Raw genomic sequence first — 21800 nt, forward strand, 5'->3', positions numbered from 1 at the left:
AACAGCCTGAGCTAACCAGAAAGTTTAAGACCCTCCTGGGATACAGAGAGACACCTGTTCTAAAAAAAAAAAAAAAGCCTAAAATTAAAAGCACTAAACACAGACAATCGATGTAATACAGAGAGGTCAAGATATTAAAGTATTACTTTAATTTTAAAATAGGAAAAATCAGTATACTCATATGCCAATGAAAATGAACCACATTAAGAGAGAAATGTGTCAGTAGATTGTAGGGACAATTTGGCTGAGTTGGTGAGAGGAATGACACTTAGTACCTTAAGGAGATACATGTAGGCATGATCCCAGTAGAATATCACTGGACTGTTGGGGTCTGAGAATATACAGACACTAATATTCACTGTAACTAGGATGAAAGCTCCATGTGAGGGTTCCCTTTCAACAGTTGTTTGTATTTTCTCAATAAAGTATGACAAAAGATCAGCCAACTGTAATGTGTGAAAGGAAGTGGCGATTTGTGAGAAACAGAAAAGTCATATAGAGTAACATGATTAGTAACATGATTTCTGAAGAACACAAAGAGCTCATTTCAGATTATGAATCTTACTGCCTTGGTACCAGGTTTACAGTCACCTTTGTTCATAGTGACTGTTCAAGGCTAGGCTGGTGCTTAGTTAGGCACAGGAACTCTCCTGACTTTCAGTAAGACCAGCTATAATTTATCCTCTGTTTCCTCTTGTGGGAGCTTTGGAGAACTAGGTATGGCATTGACCTACAAATAGTGTAGGGGTTACCTAGGATGTTAGCCACCTCAGTTCATAGTATTTGAGCATAAAGCAAGTTATGCTTCTCTTTGTTGAAGGGACAGCCCTGTGTGTTTAACATTTCTGGTTTCCCTAGTGCTACGGCTCCAACGACTTTGTGCTCCCAAGATCCCTGAGAAAAACTTCTTTCTGCCTCCTCTTCTGCAATTTCTCTTGAGTCTTGGGGAATAGGGTTAACACAGATATCTCGCTGAAGGATGAACATTAAGTGTTGCTTATTTTCAGTAATTTGAATAATATTCTATCTCTGAGTTTACCACTAACTATTGCACTAAGAAATTTCTCTAGATAAGGCTAGGAGGCCACAAATCTCTAGATATAAATATAAGTACTCATAGGGAGATTTGATCAAATGACCATTTAGAAAAATAGCATCTGTAAGTTATTCCCCTTAGGGCCTGTGATTTCCCAATCGAAGGGTTTTGAGCATGTTTACAGCCTCAGGCATAAAATCCCTCTCATGAAGCAGGCCCCAAATCCAGTTAAGTAAGCAGTTAGTTAACCCCATAATTAGTCTTGACACTATTGTACTAGCTGACACATCTTGCCTAGCAGATCTGTGTAGGGTTGTTGGGATCCCAGTTCGCTCTGCCACAGGGCATGGCCTCCAGGGAGGCAGGACGCTGGGAGTTTACCGCACTTATCCCACACTGTCGCCAGGCAGGTGTTGTTGGGTCCTAGGGAAGCCCCAGGATACCGCTCCAGGGGTGGGAAAACACAGTCTGAGGTGCAGGACAGTCAGAGATAGGTCAGGGGTCCCCGGGCCTGCAAAGAGGCTGGAGTTGTCTGGTTCTCAGGCTTTTGGACACCCAGAGGCTGCTGGGAGCCCTGCTAGGAGTCTTGGAAGAGCTGAGAATGGAGCAGGGGCCCACAGGCTGTATCTATCCTGGGGCCAGAAGAAAAGGGGGGAGCTCTGGCTGGTTCTGCGGGGATAGTCCTTGGATCAGTGGGCTTGAACTTTGGCGTGGCGACAGCAGTGGCTGGAAGCACAGAGAGACCTACAGAAGATCAGATGGTGGCGCTGTATTCCAAGGCCTTCTCCATGTCTTCATGGTTCTCCATGGTGGGTCCTGATGAAAAAAGGCAGTCCATGGTTTTAAGGCATTTATTGTCATGGCAGAAAGAGGATGAGTAAAACTATATCCCACTTCTCAATGTAGGCCTGAGGTTAAATTCCTTTTGCAGGGAGAAGTGTCTGGGAAAGGAAAGCTAAGCCCTCCAGGCCATTAGGTACCTCATTTAAAATGGAGATCTGGCTTGAACCTACCTATATCCTCTACATGTGGAGGAGCTTGGGGCATTGCCCTTATGTGACTAATGGCCACAAATCTATGGAGGGCTGCAGCTAGTGACATGGGCCTGGTGCCTGGTGCCTGGGAACAGGGTTTCAAGCCTTAGCTCAGCTGGGTACCAGGCTACCTTTCATGGTCCTACAAATTTCATTTCAAGGAATAAGCAAAAAAGAAAAACTCAATTGTTAACTAAAGGAAAACATGTAAGAACTTATGAAGTACACCATCAACAACAGACATGAGATTAAAAATTACGGACACTGGGATATATGACATTTTTATGGGTAGATATGCATATTTATGAATATTTACAAACTATGTATGTATGTATATGTAGTATGAATGTACATCATAAGCTTATGTGGTGGAACTGTATACATAGAAATGTATGTGGTATAAGTCTATGCTATATGTATATAGTGTTCTATGGTGCAAATGTTTGTTTCTAGGTGTATATGCCTGTGTATATGTGAATGTATGTGTGCTTATGGCTGTGTGTAAGAGGGTTTGTGTGTGTGAAAAGTCTGTTTCCTTTCTTTCTTAACACTTGCTTAGAAGTCCTCAGTCCTTGACCTCTCACAGGCAGAAAAAATGGGAGTGCAGACTCTGTTTCTTCTGCTGCTTCTACAGTACCTGATATATCTCTTGCTTCCTGAAGTCTACCCACATGGGAGTTTCTCAGAGTAAGAGTTTGTATTCTCCTTGGAAGGCAGAAGGACAGAAAAAGACTTTGATGGATAGTTTTCCAGGTGAGAGAGACTGAAACTCCAGTGCTTCTGCCTCCGTCTGAGTGTTGTTCTGATGAGATAATTTTCCCATTAGCCTCCATGACTCTTTGTGATATACAGATCTGTTTGTGCTTGCACAGAACTCGAAAAATGGACTCTTTCCTCTGTTCTTTTCCATTCAGAGAAGAGAACTAAGATACAGGCAGTAGCTTGCATTTCTACATTTGAGGAGCCAAAATACCATATTCTGTAGGCCCCTAGCAGGCCCAGAAGAGAAAATAACAAATCATTGTCCACAAAGCTCTCAACAAATATGGATAAAATGCTAGGAAGAGTGAGTAGGTTAGATCTCTAATGACTTACTGGATACAGGTTTGGGAGTCAACTGTTCCCAGTTCAATTTCATGACTTCAGCTTGCAGCAAAAATTTAGCTACCTGCTATGGATCTTTAAAACTGCTTTCTTTATCTGACCCTCTGTCCTCTTCTAAAGCTATTTCTCTGGTGAAACTTATACCCATTATTTTAAAATATCCTTGCCAACAAAATTTCTATTCCTTTAATTAAAATGAATCTATTTTATGAACATACTGCTTTTATAATACTTATTACAATTGATTGTATCTGTTGCTTAGTGAACATTATAAGGTTACAGTTTGCCATTGTATCCTTTGTTTTCTCAGCATTAATACAGTTTGGCACATAATAAGAATTTGATAAATGCTTTTTGGCTTGTTGGACCTGATAGTATCCAGGAATGAAAAGTACCTTGTGTGCTTTATGGAGTCCCATTTGAAAAGGAAGTTCTTCCCACAGGAGAAACCTAATGTGTCAAGGCTTTTAGTATATAATTATGAATAATTGTAAAACTATGGAAAAGCCATTGTTGCACTTCATTGATGATATTGTTTAATCCAACATAGTAAATCTCCATAGTTCATACTCATTTTCTTGGTACTGTCCCTGACTTACACAATAGCCCTTGCTTGTAAACTGACTCTGTGTTTTGGAAAGAAACCATATACTTTTTTGAAAGTGAAATTAAACTCAGAAATCTTCAATGAGGCCAGCAAAAACATGTTATTGGAATACAGAGGTAAGGGAAAGGTAAATTATAAAGTTCCATAGTACCTCCTCTCTGTTAAATATAAGAAGCAGTCTGGAGTTTCTAGAGGACCAGGATCCAGAGGTTGGATAGCCCAGAGACCTAGAATAGAACCAAACACCACAGGCAAAATATTTATTATTATTATTATTATTATTATTATTATTATTATTATTATTATTTCACTGAAATTATCCCTAATGATACTCTGCTATACTTTTATAGACTAGAGCCTAGCATAATTGCCATCACAGTGGTTTCATTCAGCAACTGATGGGAGCCAATACAGAGACCCACAGCCAAATATTAGGTGAAGTTTGGGGGACCCTGAAGAAGATGAGGAAGGACTGTAGGAGCCAGAGGGGTCAAGTATACCACAAAAGACCCCACAGATTCAACTGTCAAGTAATCAGTGCTTACAGGGCTTCCAGAGACTGTAAACAATTGGGGAGCTTGTATGAGTCTGACCTAGGTCTTTCCTCTACATATACGTTACAGATGTGTAGCTTGGTGGTCTTGTAGAAGACCTACCAGTGGGAACAGAGACTATCTCTGATTCTTTTGCCTGCTTTGGGGACATTTTCCTCCTATTAGATTGCCTCATTCAGCCTTTATATGAGGGGATGTAAGTAGTCTTACTACAGATTGAGGTACCATGTTTGGTGGATGTTCTTGGGAGGCCTGACCTTTTCTGAAGAGCAATAGCAAAGGAGTGGATCTGGAGAAGAGGGGAAGTGAGGAGGAGGGACTGGGAAAAAACTAAGGAGGGAAAAGTGGTTGGGATGTAATATATGAGAGAAGAATAAATTTTTTTTAAATAAAAATTCTTGCTCTCTGGAACTTTTATGAACATTTCAGACAAGTGGTAGAATCTGAGGTGAGTGTCAAGAAGTCAGTCTTTGGCATACATTGTCGTTGGTCTCTTCTACGTGCAGAGAGCTCTCTAAAGACAGTAAATGTTATTAATGCTGCTGCAGGCTCATGCTTTGACAAGACCTCATAAATATGATCCAGACCTTATTTTTTCTGCTTTCATCAAAGGCTCAACCTTGCTTGGCTTCAATTTCTTGTCAAATAGACCAGATAAAAGTTTAATAAGATGAGGTAATTTGGAAATAGTGTCTTTATACAAGGCTTAAAATGGAAATAAAATGAATACAATAAATTTATAGTTTGGCTTTTTTTACTACAGGTTGAGAATATTTAGCTGCCTGCATATAATTTATACTCTTTTTGTGTATATTTTACCTCTTTGGCATTAGATGAATAATATGGAAATTGTCTTCACTTTGCATTTTTTAAAAAGTATAAAAGGAAAAAGAAAAACTTGCAGAAAGTTAAAGAACTGTGTTGAAAAATCACATAGTAAAAATAGACTATGAATCCAAATCCAACGCTGTCTAAGACAAAATTATTTTTTTTATTATTATTTTTAAATGACTTACTAGTTTGTATGATTACAAGAAACTGTTTAGTCTGAATAATTAGTTGACCCATAATACTTTGTCTTTTGGTGTATTGTTATCCCTGCTATCTTAACATCAGTTTTATAAGCTAGTTGTTTAAAATGTAGTAATAAATTGCTACAGTTGTCAGTATTACCTTTTATCCTAAACTTAGTCTTATCTTATTTTAATTCGCTTTTATTCATTTTAATCACCCATCTTTTCCCTCTGATATTTTTAATTAAAAGCACTTGAATATTCTTTCTAAATTTCTTCTTTCTAAAAATCCATGATGTATCCACACACAGATGTGTATATATCTTTATAGAAGATTTGTACAAATATTAAAACAAGGCAAAAATTTTAAAACAAGGAACAATTACACCAAGTTATTATCTTTTAAAAAAGTGTAATATGCCCTTCAGATGGAATCCAGTACCACTTTATAGAAAATTAAGAGCATAAATAAATCTTAAAAGAATCAAAGATAATTGAAAACAATCAGAAACAAAAGAATATACAGGGTATAAATGGCGGCTACTAGGAGCTATGTGGCTCAGTGTTTAAAAACACTGGCTTCTTTTCCAGAGGATCCAGAGTCAGTACCAATATTGTGGCTTCCAAGCATGTAATGACAAAGGGAATATGGTAGCATCTTCTAGCATAGACATACATTTAGGCAAACACTCATACAGACAAAATAAATAAATTAAAGTAAGTCTAAAACTGAAAAGTTATATGACTTCTAGAACTATAATTTATAGTCCAAATAATCTGTGGGAACAGAAAACAATTCAGTGGCTGCTTATGGCTAGAAGTTGGAGAGTTAAGATAGCTTGACTTTTATAAGACCAAGGGATTTTTGAAGAATAATGAAAATATTCATATCTTACTTTTGATGAAAGTGATTCTACATATATGCATTTGTGAAAATTCATTAAATAACATAAGTCAAATGGATATACTTAGACTTTAATTATACATCAATAAAATTAATTCCTTAGCTTGTCTAGAGAGCCAACTCCAAAGCAAAAAGAACCATTCTAGAAAAATTATCATGCCCAATTTCAAGATGTATTTCAGACAGAGTAATAAAAGCACTATGGTAATGGCACAAAAACAGATACAGCCCATATGTAGACTAAGTGGTTGATTAGGCTTTACCTAATGATGTCACAAATTTAAGCTTACTAGGTACAATTTTTAGTCAGTCTTCTAAATTATTCAGACTAAGTCTGACTCAACCAGAACACAAAAACCAAACAGGAAATTGCCCTATAGAAGAGATTATTTCTGATTCTCTCACCACCTCTCCTTCATTTTCATCAGACTCCTGAACCCTACAGTCCAGAGTTGACTCAGACAGATGCAGACACTCACAGCCAAACAGTAGAGGAAGATTGGAGACTCTGATGGAAGAGTAGGAGGAAGGATTGCTGGGTCCTGAAGGAATAACAACTCCACAGAAAGAAACAGGAACTCCACAGGAAGACCAACAGAGTCAATTAATCTGGACCCTTTGGGTCTCTCAGAGACTGACTGACCAATCAAAGAACATACACAGGCTGGAACTAGGCCTCTTCGCATATATGTAGCAGGGGCTATCCCAAAAGCTGTTGCCTGTATGTGGGATATTTTCTTCCAGCTGGGCTGCCTTGTCTGGCCTCAATGGGAAAAAAGCACCTAACCTCACACACTTTAAGTGCTAAGGTGAAGGGGATGCCAAGGGGTCGTCCACCTACTCAGAGGAGATGGAGAAGGAGAAGGGAGAAGGATTGTTGGGGGCTGACTAGAAGTGGGCAGTGAGCAGGATGTAAAGTAAATAAGTAAAAAAATAAAATTTAAAAGTTTTATAAAGGGATTTATTTCTAATATTTAATTTTACTTAAATGTAAATAATGGAAGAAACATTAATATGTGGAGACAGTATATAATAACATCTGGAATTCACAAAAATGGTTTATTATTATAATTTTTGTTACTTAAAACAACTTGTAAATTAAACATATTTTATTGTATTCTTCCCCTCTCCCAGGTCCTTCTGGATCCTCTTTTTCTTCCCAACCTCCCAACTCTAAGTTGTTTCTTGAAATACAAACAAAAATCCAATACAACAACAACAAAAAATCACCAAACTATAACCAAATAAAAGAATACACACACAACCAAAACCAAAAACAACAAACAAACAAACCCTGTGAAGTCCATTATTTGATGGTCAGCTATTCCTTCACATGGGACCTTCCTAGATGGTTGACATACATAGTGTCACTCCACTGGAGAAAACTCCCTTCCCCTCTCCCAGCAGGTATTAATGACAATTCAGTTGTTAACCTTTATCTTAGTTGTTAGATTTTCATCCACTCATTCATTATTTTCATTCACTCATTCATTTACTCAATTACTGCTCTCTCCATTAATAGCCATAAATTGAAAACAACATAGATTCCCTCAAAAGAAGAATGGATAAAGAAAATGTGATCCATTTACACAATGAAGTGTTTGCTACTCAGCCATTAAAAAAATATTGCATCATGAAATTTGCAGACAAAATCAGTGGAACTAGAAAAAAAAAAAAATCCTGAGGTATCCAGACCTGTAAAGACAAATATGGCCAGTACCTTGATCAACCATCATCATAAAAATGATTTATTTTTAAATAATTCACACAAACCTTTTGGTATAGTATCTGGAACACAATGGAAGCTAATAAATCTTTACTAGAAGAATAGGAGTGGGGAACAAGAAGTGAAGAAATGAACATATTTTAAGGTTAGTTAAATTTATATATCTGAAGACAGAAAGTGTTGGTAAAAATTATCTAATAAGAAAAGAACACGAATTTTTTTTCACATCCTTCAAACCGCCTCTGTAAATAAACCAGTGAATTAAACAGATACTGGACTTGGATTTTAAATCTTGTAATTATAAACATAATATATTAAAATACTTATGTGAAACATAATCCTATCTGTTGTTTCCTCTACAAAGACTGAAGGAAGATGAAGTAGGATGGTCAGGCTGCTTCTCATTTGGCTTGCCTTCCTCTGTGCACTTTGGTAACTGAAACAGATTGTGATTATTAAGTACATGTGGCAGTTCCACTGAAGGATGATCAATGGACGTCACCTCAGAAGCAGAGCCTGAATGAAAGAAGATAATTCTCACCCAAGATAATGGGCTTGAATTGGGCTTATGCTATTAGAATGTGGAAAAGAGTACATCTTCTTAAATGAGAAAAGAAATATCAATCTGATAAGTACATTCTTTTAGCCTGGGTCTGAGAGTTGACAACATAGAAGTCTGCATTTTCAAATGATCTTTTCTTAGATTCTTATCAGTGTTCTTTGTATCTTTTCTTAGAAAGTAACTAGAAATTGACTTCTTTGTCTCTAAGACAGAATACCTGAGCATTACAAAGGGTTTTGTCCCTCAGATAAGAAATCTCATCCTTTCCTTGTGATAAATAAGGTATTAAAAATCAAGGGGATAGTTGGAATGCCTGAAATGTACAGATTTTATGGATATCTCACCCATGAGACCTTCCCCATTGATTAACAACAATAATGAATCTTCTCTGTTTATATTTTTATTTAGAGATTTTTTCTTTCCCTGGGCTAAAGTGCCTCCTGTGGGAGACTGAAAAGCTGCCAGGGATATATCAGATTTCTCTATATTTTCAATTTCGGTCTAAATGAATCCAGTTAGGTTTCATTGTGAATGCTAAAATAATCTGGGCAGGGAATAGATTGTGCTTTTAGAGCGACGCCACTTATATACTAGTAGAAAGCTAAATTGAGGGGCAGTCTAAACACCTGGCTCCTTTGTCAGTTTAATGGGGACTTTGGTTTCTTTTGCCAGAAACTTCTGTGACTGATATGAGTGCCCTCGTCTTCTAGATTATAAAAGGCAAAAGCTTTCTATAAGCTTGAGCTCAGAGTCTGGAAGTTATTCAACCCGAGTGAAGACTATCCTGCGTATCAAGCCCAAAGCAGTGAAATGAGTTGATACAAAGGTTGATGGCAAGTGAAAAATCTCAATGTTATATTTGATTACATTTGTCTGGCTTTGAACAATCTGAGGAGCAAAGCAGTTATTTCTGTTAGGTAATTCATTTAAATTTGCTTAAGAAAGAAAATTTTACTGAATCCTCTAGATTAGTCTGCACTTATACTTAAGAGCATCAAAATTTATAATCAATTTAAAGAGGAAGTGAGCCCAGATTATTTTAGCATTCACAAAGAAACCTAACTGAATTTATTTAGACTGAAATTGAAAATATGGAGAAATCTGTTATATTTTTAATTTCCTACATCTTAAGGGCAATACTAAATTTTAGACTTAAAATAGCCAAAACTGGAGTTGTGAATGAAATGGACATTTTCTCCATTTTGCTTTTCATGGAAGCATTCAGTAGAGCTGGCTTACAACAGAAGCTACAAGTGGGCTTGGACTGCATGTTAGGAATGGTGACGAGAAGAGAAGATTGACTAGGATGCACAAGGTCTGATTTCTCAAACTCTGTATGTATGTTTTATTCAAGTTCTTTCCCCTCTCTCTTTCTTTCTTTCTTTCTTTTTTTTTTTTTTTCCTGAAGGGGTCTGGTATGTGATGCTGTCAGTATCCATTATTTTAGAAGTCTCTGAAATATATGGAGTGATTTGCAGAGGAGCAATCTAGAGGCAGAGGAAATATTTTTTAGCTTATTTGTTCATCCCACTCTTTAGTCTGTTTTCTGCTTCCAAAGGAAAGTTATTTCCTTAACTCTCCTGTTTTGAAATGAGAAAATCTGCCATTTGGAGAGGTCTTCTCACAGTCTCATAACACAGCAGAGGGTATCTAATGATCACACAAAACAAGAATATCAGCTCAAACCCTTCCCTCTCTTCACATAAAGCTACAAATACGATCCAAGGGGATCCCACCTACCTGACTTTATCTAATTCCAATGACTTCCCATTGGCCCCTCCTCCTATTCACTATTAACAATGACTTTAAGAGAATATGATCAAATGATCACTGAGTCAGAAACTGTGAGATCTGAATTAAAAGATCAGTAAAAGAAATAGAGAAGAGATTTTTAAAGAGATATCAAAAGTACCTGGTGAGCTATGGGGAAAGGCCAGAGAGTTTAAGGAAGAAAAGGGAAGAGATGACTCTTCGAAATCCATCCAATGTTTGGGTGTGAGTCTCTCTATCTCTTTCCATTGGCTGCTGGAAGCCTCTCAGAGGACAGATTATGCTACACCAGTGTCTACAAACAAAACAGAGTATCATTAATAATGACAGGGATTGGTTTTTGCCCATGGGATGAGTCTCAATTTAGGATAGTCATTGGTTGGCTATTCCTTCAGTCTCTGCTCAATCTTTGTCCCTGAACATCTTGTAGGTAGGACAAATGTTGGGTTGAAGGTTTTGTGGATAGGTTGATGTACTTAACCCTCCACTGGGAATCATGCCTGGCTACAGAAAGTGTCCACATCAGGATCCATATTCCCCAGTGTTAGGAGTGTAAGGTACAGTTACTCCCAGAAACCCTCTGGAATCTCTCCTCATCTAAGATCTCTGGAACATCCTAGAAATTGCCCACCCACCCACCCCTGCCAACCTCCCTTCTCTTTCCCCTGCCCTCCATACATATGATCTCTCCCTATGCACCCTATTCCTGGATGCCCTCCCTACCCACTCTGCCACCCAGTTAGTTCACTTCTATATTTATTTTGTTTTCTCTTTCTGAGAAAGAGTCAATCATCCTCCCTTGGACCCTTGTAATAATTTGTATATGCTTGGCTCAGTACTATTAGGAGATATAGCCTTGTTAGTGTGGCCTTGTTGGAGTAGGTGTGTCACTGTGGGAGTGGGCTTTAAGACCCTTGTGCGAGGTGTCTTCTGTTTGTCATAAGAACAAGATGTAGAAGTCTTAGCTAATCCTATAACATGCCTGTCTGGATGCTGCCATGCTCCTATCTTAATGATAGTGCACTGAACCTGTAAGTCAGCCCCAATTAAATGTTGTCCAGGTAAGAGTTGTCTTGGTCATGGTGTCTGTTCACAGCAGTAAAACCCTAACTAAAAAGTTGGTTACCATGGCCTGGGGTATTGCTGTGATAGGCCTGATTATGCTTCTGTTTGGAAGAATGTGGATTTGGGGACTTTGGATTTGGAAAGCAGTGAATGCTTTAAGTGGGGCTTAATCAGCCTTCCTAGTAGAAATGTGGAAGCCTTTGTTGCTGAGAATGATTTGAACTGTGCAGACCTGGACGAAGATATTTCTGTGGAAAAGAATTTCAGTATGTAACCTAGACACTGTTTTGTGATATTTTGGTGAAGAATGTGGCTGGTTTTTACCCATGTACAAAGAGTCTGCCTGAAGCTAAGGTGAACAGATTTAGATTAATTGCTTTGACAAAGGAAGTCTCAAAACAGCCTGGTATAAATTCTGTTGTGTGGTTACTGAAGTTCATTCTTATAAAGAACAGTTTGAACAAGGAGAGCAAACTTAGAAAGGAAAAATATAAAATATATGACTTGAGTATTAAAGGGGCACCAGGAAATGAAATGGAGTAGAATCCTGTGTTCAAGGATATTAAATTGAATAAAGTGAGTGATGACCTTGGGGCAAGATTTCACTCAGCTAAGTTTAGGTCTAAGCCTGGTAATACAAACTTTAATTCCAGGAGGCAAAGACAAGCAGATCTCTGAGTTCAAGGGCATTCTGGGACAGAGCAGGTTCTAGGTGAAGAAAAGTTTAAGTCCAGGTATGGTGGTACACACCTTTAATCCCAGCATTGAGGAGACAGAGCCATGCAGATCTCTTGAGTTCAAGGTCAATCTACAGAGCAAGTTCCAGGTCAGCCAAGCTTAGGCAGTGGAGGAGTTGGAAAACAGAAAGCTGGTGATAATGTAATAGAATGAGGGAAGCATGCTCCAGCCCCAGCAAGCAGCAGAGCTCAGCAGCTTCCACCATGTGACACTGGCTTTAGAGTCAAGAATTAAAGGGACTGCTGGGACAGTTGACACTTTAAGAAGTTAGCTGTGGTTAAAAAGAGACAAGTATCACTGAGGTGAAATCTTCCAGGAAGTGTCTTCTGAAAGTACAAAGAAGCTATGTTCCAAAGGTAGCCAAGGATGTACCTCATACTGCAGCTGAACTTGGTATGTTTAAGAATCACCCAGGTGGTAGTGGTGTTGAATGTATAAAAGGATCATGGAGAGTAGCTGAGGCTTGGCACTGTTGAGAGGTCAGGGGGGCCCTTGGTAAAGGTTTGTGAGAACAAAATTTTAAAACACCCATATTGAAGCATATTGAAGTAATTTTAGAAATTCATAGTCAGCAAAGGACCACCTATGTTTTGATAAAAATAGTTAGAATAACAACTCTCAGGCCTGCCAGGAACAGGATGACTGAAAACAAAGGGACATGCCCTAGACAAGTCTAAACATGTCCAAGTGAGTAATGGGCCATCTGGTGTTTTTCCTTTCCCACCCTTCTGGGAAAGTCCAAAACTTCACAGTCACAAGGACATGTCTGGACATGTACTGGCGCGTAGTTAAAAATAACTAGACAGCTTGCCAATTCAACATCCTGCCTGTATGAGTTAATTGCTAACCAATCACATGTAACCACGTTGGAATTCCCCACCTTCCCCAATCCCTGCCCATAAATACCCCTTGCCTTCTGGGTTCTTCATCGAACTTGCTTTCTCCTTCGTGAGATACAGTTCCATCCTAGGGCCCTCGCTATTAAACCTCCTCTGCTTTTGCATCAAGAAGGTCTTCGTGTGTCATTGGATGCGCGCTTATCCGGACTTGAGTCGGGGTCCCCTTGTGAGGGTCTTTCAGGTTCAGCCTCACTTGCAGTTAACAGGTCAGGACTGAAGGAGTCATGCAAAGAAGTTGAGGTTTATCACCATATAGAAAGCCTATAAGAGACTATTGGTAAAGCCTAGTTACAACGGAAGATCCCAGGATATTAGAGATGCCAGTACCACAGGAAGATCATCAGGAAGAGCAGCAGTAGCAGATGGGAGTCAATCAGACCCTAGAGTGCTACAGAGGGCAGAGCTGGAGAAGTGACCGAAGCCCTTGAAAGGAGTCCAGAGGACCATGTGTGGATCTCACACATTGAAACAAGAAGCTGTAATGTTGATGTTGCCTCAGAGACCTCAAGATGTTTGAGATGCCAGAGCCATGGGATACCTGCCGAGGAAAGCTGCTAATAGAGAGTGGAACAGCCTGAGAGAAAGATGTTGCAGTCAACAAAGATGAAAAGGAAGTTTTAGAGTTGAAGACTGCTTTGGTATCAGACATGCAAATGCAGAGTTTGGAGTTTGCCCAGCTGGATTCCTGTCTTGCTTTAGAGATTGAAGTTAAGTGATTGGATGAATCTTAGAAGAGACTTTGAACTTTGGACTTTTAACATTGTTGATACTGCTATAGACTATGGGACATTGGAAGTGGGATTGAATGTAATTTTTTATTATGCTATGGCTATGTATGCCCCCATAGACTCATTTGTTTGAACAAGCCTATGGGGACCAGGAGTAGAATGTAATGGTTTATATGTACTTTGCCCAGGAAGTGCCACTATTAGGAGGTGTGGCCTGGTTGGAGTAGGTGTAGCCTTGTTGGAGTAGGTGTGTCACTGTGGGAGTAGGCTTTAAGACCCTTGTCCTAGCTGCCTAGAAGCCAGTCTTCTCCTGTTTGCCTTCAGAACAAGATGTAGATATCTCATCTTCTCTTGTACCATGCTTGCCTTGATGCTGCCGCATTCCCACCTTCATGATAACGGACTAAACCTCTGAACCTATAAGCCAGCCTCCGTTAAATATTGTCCTTATAAGAGTTGCCTTGGTCATAGTGTCTGTTCACAACAGTAAAACCTGAACTAAGACAACCCTTCTTGTTATTTGGCTTCTTTGGGTCTGTTGCTTATAGCATGTTTATCCTATAACTTATGACCAATATCCACTCGTAAGTGAATACATACATGCATGTCCTTTTGTGTCTGAGTCACCTCACTCAGGATGATATTATCAAGTTCCATCCATTTGCTGCAAAATTCATGATGTCCTTGTTTTTGTTGGCTGAGTAGTATTCCACTGTGTAGATATACCATATTTTCTGTATCCATTTTTCAGTTGAGAGGCCTCTATTTACATTGGTTCCAGTTTCTGGCCATTATAAATAAAACTGTGATGAACACAGTTGAACTAGTATTCTTATTGTATCTTTTTGGTATATTCTCAGGAGTGATATAGCTGGGTCTTGAGGTAGAACTATTCCCAATCTGAGAAACTGCCAAATTGATTTTCAGAGTGGTTGTATAAGTTTGAACTCCCACCAGCAGTGAAGGGGTGCTCTCCTTGCTCCACAGCCTCACCGATATGTACTGTCTGAGGTTTTGTTTTGTTTTTTTTTTTTTTGCTTTTGGGGGGTTGTTTTGTTTTCTTTTGTTTTTTTAATCTTAGCCATTCTGATGGGTGAAAGGTAAAATTTCAGAGTTATTTTGATTTGCATTTTCATGATGACTAATTTTATAATCACGTCCTGCTACTTTGCTGAAAGTGTTTATTAGCTGCAGAAGTTTCCTGGTGGAGTTTTTAGTCTTATTTTTTTATACATTCATATCACCTGCAAATAAAGGTACTTTGATTTCTTCTTTCCCATTGCCTTTCAGCTGTCTTACTGCCCTATAGTTAGGAGTTTTAGGTCCTATATTGAAAAGGTATGGAGAGCATGGACAACCTTGGCTTGTGTCTGATTTTAGTGGAATTGCTTTGACTTTCTCTCCATTTAGGTTGATGTTGACTGTGAGCTTGCTGAAAATTGCCTTTATTATATTGAGATACATGCTCTGTGTCCTTATTCTCTTCAGGACTTCTATCATAAAGTGATGTTGTATTTTGCCAGTGGCCTGTTCTGCATTTAATGAACACGTGGTGTTTATCTTTCCATCTGTGCTATGTTAAATTACATTTATCAATTTACATGTATTGAAACATCCCTGCATCTCTGAGATCAATTTAATTGATCATAGTTGATGGCTGCTATTTGGTATGTGTTCTTGTATTTGGTTTGCAACTCTTTTATGGAGAATTTCCAAATTTATAGTTATAAGAAAAATTAGTCTGTAATTTATTTTCATTGGGTCTTTATGTGGTTTAGGTCTCAAGGTATCAGAGTAAATGTAGCCTCATAAAATGAATTCCTTCTGCTGCTATGTTTGGGATGATTGTAATCCTATGTGTTAGTATCTGCTCTTTTCTTTTTTGGGTGGGTGTTCCATTATTTGATTTCTGTTGCTCTATCTGAATCTGAGGAGAATGTGGTGGCTGTATGTTGCTTGGTAGGGTGTCCTTCTGAGTCCTACTATGGGTGTCTATAGGTATCCTGGGTAGAATGTGTTTCTAGGTATAGGGGCTGACAGGAAGGAATGCAGATGGATTAAAAGTGGGTTCTGAACAAAACATGGCCTGGGACAAGAAAGGTACCCAGGAATCAACGGGAATGACCTTAGCTGTGACTCACTATATTGGGAATATGGAAACTGAAGAGGCTACCTCCTGTATCCAGGCAGGAACCCCAGTGATAGAGAAATCAACCCATCCACAACACTTTTATCCTATCTATAAGTAATTCAGGTATAAGGGAGTGAGCAGAGACTGACAGAATAGCCAACCAATAACCAGCCCAACGTAAGACCCATCCCATGGGCAAGCACCAATCCTTAAAACTATTAATGATACTCTGTTATGCTTGCAAACAGGACCATGTTGTCCTCTGAGAGGCTCCACCTGGCAGCTGACTGAGACAAACATACACACCCACACCGAAACACTGGATGGAGCTTGACAGAAGAATAGGAGGAAGGATTATGGGTCCCACAGGGGATAGGACTACACAGGAAGACAAACAGAGTCAGTATACCTGGACCCTTGGGACTCTCAGAGTCTGAAACACCAACCAAAGAACATTCACAGACTGGAACTAGGCATTGCTACTCATATGTGGCAGATGTACAGCTTGATCTTCATGTGGTTTCTGAATAACTGGAGTAGGAGCCATCCCAAAAGCTGTTGCCTGTGCGTGGACTATGTCCTACTAGCTGGGCCACCTTGTCTGGCTTCAGTGGAAGAGGAAGCACCTAACCTCATAGAAATTTGAAGTACCAGGGTGAGGGGATACCCAGGAGGGACCCCTGCCTGCCCAGAAGAGAAGGGGAGAGGGGAAAGGGGAAGGATTGTGTGAGGGGGTGACCAGAAGGGGGTCAGTGAGCAGAATGTAAAGTAAATAAGTAAAATAAATAAATAAATAAATAAATAAATAAATAAATAAAATGATAAAATAATTTTAAACTAAACATAAGAAGAAGTGGGGCCAGAAAGAAAGCACAGGAATGAGGAAAGCTATGTCTACGTAAGGTTTTCCAGAGTCCCCAAGGAGTGGAATCAGAGGAGGGCAGACCACTGAAAGTAGTCTGCTACCATGCTGGGATGAATCTAAGAGATTTACAATGAAGAACAAGAAGGAGAGTAAAAATCATCTATCTTACTTCCAGGCTAGTGTGGTCATCAGGTTCCTAGGTAAAGAATGACTCTGCTTATTGGTGACTAACACAAAGGAATAGAGTGATAGGGGACGTTTGGGTCCACTTTGAGAATCTGTGGAGTTCCCCAGGGAATGGAGGTATAGAGGGATGACAAACCTTTGCAGGTTCCTCCCTTAACAATGAGTCTGTAGTGATTTGAATATGAATGTCCCCAGAGTGTCAAGTGATAGAATATGTGGTAACTGTCTATTGACCATATTTACAAAGAGGTAGAACCTTCCTGGAAGACAAATGTCAGTGAAGATGGGCCTTGAGGATTTATACACTGGCTCAGCCTTTGTTGACCTTACTTCCTGACTACTTATGCAGTGTGATGAGTCACCTCCCATCCTTGTCACCTTGCTTTCAATGACATGTTGGACTAAATCACCTCAAACATAAGACAAAATAAACTCTTCTCACTGAAGTTGTTTATTACTAAGTATTTTATCACAATACCTAAAGTAGCTAACTGTTGCAGGAAAAATTAGAAAAGAATGGCAAGTTCCCATGGTATGCCCAGCTACTCTCTGCTCTGGCTGTCCAGTTTCACTGCCTTCACGGCTAGCCCCAGTGCATCCACTTGCCGCAGCCCAAGCTGCCCCATGCTTGGAGGCCAAAATGTCAGGGACCGCTCTATCAATGTTGGAACCCGCACTGCCAAAAGCCTTGGGGACTAAATTGTTAGAGCCCGAACTGCCCCAAGTTGCTCCGGTCTTCGGGTAGGGTTCAGCAAGAGAGAGAGTAAGGATGGACATGAAGAATGGAGACCAGACAGAGTGTGGTTCAATACTGTTTATTCTTTAGTCTCTCTTCCTAGTCCAAGTCCCAAGTCTTGAGTTCCTAGACCCTAGTTCCTAGTCCCTAGTGCCTCCAAGTTTCAAGTTTCCAGTTCCAAGTTCTAGTCTTGAGTCTCACCCAAGTACAAGTGTCTAATCTCAAGTGCCTTCTACCTAATTCCAAGTTCTTCCTCCAAGTGCCAAGTGCTTAATACCTAATAATAATTTCTTCTGTCTGCCTCTCACCTTTTATATGTCTCACTTCTAAGCCACACCTTTAAGTCACGCCTTTAAGTCATACCCTTAGGTCTTGTCTCTAAATCTGATCTCTAAGTCATGCCCTTAAGTCACACACCTTTAAGTCTCACACACCAAGGGAAAATCCTGGGTATCTAAAACAAGATGTTACCAGAGTGTGCTCAGCTATTGTAGGCTATTATAATCAAACAAGTCTCTTGTCAGAGTATATGGCTCAAGATGGCTGCAAGGATGATAGCCGCCTTCTGTCGGCTCCCTACATCCATCTTCCTAGCTCTGGTTCACTTGCCTCAGAGCCTCAGAGCTGCTAATTCCTTCTCAGCCATCCACCCCTGTAGTCAGTGGTCACAAATCCCCTTAACCCAGTAAATCAAAACTCTTGAAGCTTATAATTAATCAGTCAGATTTATATATCAATAAATTCTCAATTCACAAGATGCTCACACGATAATTTCAGAGTCAATTGATAAGTCATTATCAATACAAACTGCCCACCTAGATTAGACAAGTTATCCCAATTATTCTTTCCCTATATTATATTATAGCTACCTGTGGCTATTTAAAGCCACACAGAATCTGAATCATTCTGTTCATCCTCCATTTTTCTTCTTCTCCTCCCCTCCTTCTTCTCCATCCCCATCTCTGAAACTCTTCACTCCACCTCCCTTTTCTTTACCTAGTCATAGGCTTCTTGTTGTATTAATATTTAAAGTGATTGGACAGAAAAAAAAAATCTGCTACAATTAACACAGAGACTGAGCCATGACTTCTAGGCCAAAGATAAAGTCAGTCTTATAAAATTTATCTAAGATTGTTTATCTACAAAAGCTAAAACTTAGTCTTGAAAAAAGAAAGAATGCCAGCTGTTCATCTGTATAGGAGTCTTGTGGGAGTATGTGTTTGTGTGTGTCTGTGTGTGTGTGTGTGTGTGTGCGCGCGCGTGATAACGCATGCATGCACATGCATGTACACAAGCACATATACATAATACAGTTCAGTCAATCAATGACTGGCACAACTTCAGACCCATGTCATAAGAGAGAGCCCACCCCTGATACTATTAATGATATTCTGCTATACTTGAAGACAGGAACCTAGCATAGCTGTTCTCTGAGAGGCTTCATCCAGCAGCTGATGGAAACAGATGCAGAGACCCACAGACAAACATTAGGAGGAGCTCAGGGAATCTTATGGAAGAGGGGAAAGAAGGATTGAAGGAGCCAGAAAGGTCAAGGACAACACAAGAAAACCTACAGAATCAATTAACCTAGGCTCATAGGAGCTCACTAAGACTGAAGTACTAACCAAAGAGCGTGTATGGGATGGACTTAGGCCTCCTACATATATGTAACAGATGTGCAGCTTGGTCTTCATATGGACTAACCTAATAACTAGAGCAGGGCTGTCATTGCCTCTGCTGCCTGCCTTTCGACCCCTTTCCCTTAGTTGGACTGCCTTGTCTAAACTCAGTAGGAGAAGATACAGTTAGTCCGACTACAACTTGGTATGCCAAGGCAGATTAATATTCTTAGGAGGCCTCCCCTTCTCTGAAGAGAAGGGGGTTTAGGAGAGGGAGGAAAATGGGAGGAGGGGGAGGAGAAAAAAAAATCAAACTGTAATAAATTTTTTAAAAAGAAAGAAAGAAAAAGAGAAAAGAAGGAAGGAAGAAAGTAAGACAGAAAAAAGACAGACAGACAGACAGACAGACAGACTAACTTGGGTGTTGTAGTTCAGATAATGCTGAGGCAACATATTGATGAGGTTTCATGGTTATAGCTTCTGACATTTCAAGGAGAATTAATATAACATCAAACTGTTGGTTGCTTTGCCTCCTGTGCTGACCTTGCCCTTAAATTTTATTTTGAAATGAATCCTGAGACTTGGGTACAACTTGATATGGCAAGAAAGTTTGATATACCTGAAAGGCCTCCCGTTCTCTGAGGATAAAGGGATGAGTGGGTGGGTGAAAGGGAGGTGAGAGAGGGAGACTGAGAAGAGAGGAAGGAATGCTGCAATGAAGGTATAAAGTAAATAAATAATTAATAAAAAGAGTTGTGATATATATGTATATATATACCATATACATACAAATAATATTATATACATACAAATAATATTATATGCACCAATCAGGTTGTATTCCTGTGTTTAGGACTACACACATGTGCATATATAGTCATGTAATGGCAAAGAAAAAATGAGGTCAAGGATTTGAAGGATAACAAGGTAGTACATGGAAAGGTGTGGAAGGAGAAAGGGGAAGAAGATAATGTGACTATATTATACTCTAAAGACATTATACTTTGAAGCATTTTTTAAAGAAGCAGGCTTAAGGAAGAACATGCAAACATTTTGCATTTACCAACATGAATCTCTTGAACAATACAAACAGAAAAGCACTAGCAAAGGACTTACCTATTCTTCTTTCTTTCTTTCTTTCCTCATCTTTCTTTTTCTTTGCTTCTGCTTGACAACTTCCTCCTTCTCTTCTTCCTCTTTTTATTGAATCAACTGCTCTACTATGAAGCTATTTGAACTATAATTTTAGAAAAAATAAAAGAAGTTAGTACTAGAAGAGCATGAAGAATCACATGCAAGTGCAAGTTAACATCTGGAGATTGTCCCAATTCTGTGTTAGTTAATTCATTTGTTCATTTGTCAGTTAGTTGTTTGGTGTTAAAGAATTAAGCTCAGGGCCACAGAGACATGAAGAAAGAATTCTATCTCTGAATCATACCCTCATCCTCCATTATCTTTTAACATAAAATATTCAATGCAAATTATATCACAGGAAATCTAAGTAACTCAAGTGGAAGTATGTGCAGTAGAGTTTTGAAGGGACTAACAAGATACATAGTAGTGATAAGATCTAACTCCAAGGAAGTGAATTAGTTTGAATGGTCTCCATCCTCTCCTCCCCTCTCCTCCCTTTTCTCCTCTCCTGTTCTCCTTCCTTCCTTCCTTTCTTTCTTTCTTTCTTTCTTTCTTTCTTTCTTTCTCTTTCTTTCTTTCTTTCTTTCTTTCTCTTTCTTTCTTTCTTTCTTTCTCTCTTTCTTTCTTTCTTTCTTTCTTTCTTTCTTGTCTTAGAGTTTAAAAACCTTCCTTTTAAACATCTCATTCATGACTCTTCCCTTTCTCCCCTCATTGCCTTCCCCTTTCTCCTTTTCTCTTTCCATTTTTCTTCTCTTCTTCTCTTTTTCCCTACCTCTTCCCTCATTTTAGGTTAGGCAAATTTTCTTCTATGATTTTGTTGAAAATATTTCCTGGGCCTTTGAGCTAGGAATCTTCTCCTTCTATTCATATTATTTTTAGATTTTTGTCTTTTCATGGTATTTCAGTCTTCTTGGAGGATTTGTGATAGCAACATTTTAGATTTAACATTTTGTTGATCAATGTATCCGTTTCTTTCATCATCAATTTAATGCCTGATATTCTGTCTTCTGTAGTCCTGTGTACTGGAGGCTATTCACAGAGATCTCTGACCAGGCCAGGTAGGAGGATTTAAGTGAAGGAGAAAGGGCACAAGCAGTGGGAGAGCAGTTCTCTTCAGTGACAGTGTTACAGTTCTTATGGCAGACACTCTCAGACAATGGAATCATTCTCACACACCTTTATTCCTTCTGGATGGGATCTTACATACAGTTTTGGGGTGGGTTGGGGTGTCAGTAGGTCCTATTGAATTGTGTCATTGTAATGATCTTTCTGTTCTTACCCCATCTTTTTTACTCTCTTCTCTACCCTGTTTCCAGTATGATCATCCTAAATATGTTATTTCTTAGCCTAAAATATTTTGGAAACCATAATATGAGGTTTGCACTTGAT

The 21800-nt window shown here is 39.1% G+C and overlaps 1 long non-coding RNA gene across 1 annotated transcript; it reads right to left on the reverse strand.

Annotated features, from left to right (window-relative positions):
• Positions 1-1160: 1160 nt before the first annotated feature.
• Positions 1161-20510, reverse strand: LOC143442550 (uncharacterized). Its single transcript, XR_013110798.1, has 3 exons — positions 20394-20510; positions 3933-4008; positions 1161-1852 (listed from the first exon to the last, which is right to left on the reverse strand). It is a non-coding gene; the product is annotated as an uncharacterized LOC143442550 (long non-coding RNA).
• Positions 20511-21800: the final 1290 nt, after the last annotated feature.

The sequence above is a fragment of the Arvicanthis niloticus genome, chromosome 6 (genome assembly GCF_011762505.2).
Source record: "Arvicanthis niloticus isolate mArvNil1 chromosome 6, mArvNil1.pat.X, whole genome shotgun sequence".
Taxonomy (NCBI): Eukaryota; Metazoa; Chordata; class Mammalia; order Rodentia; family Muridae; genus Arvicanthis; species Arvicanthis niloticus.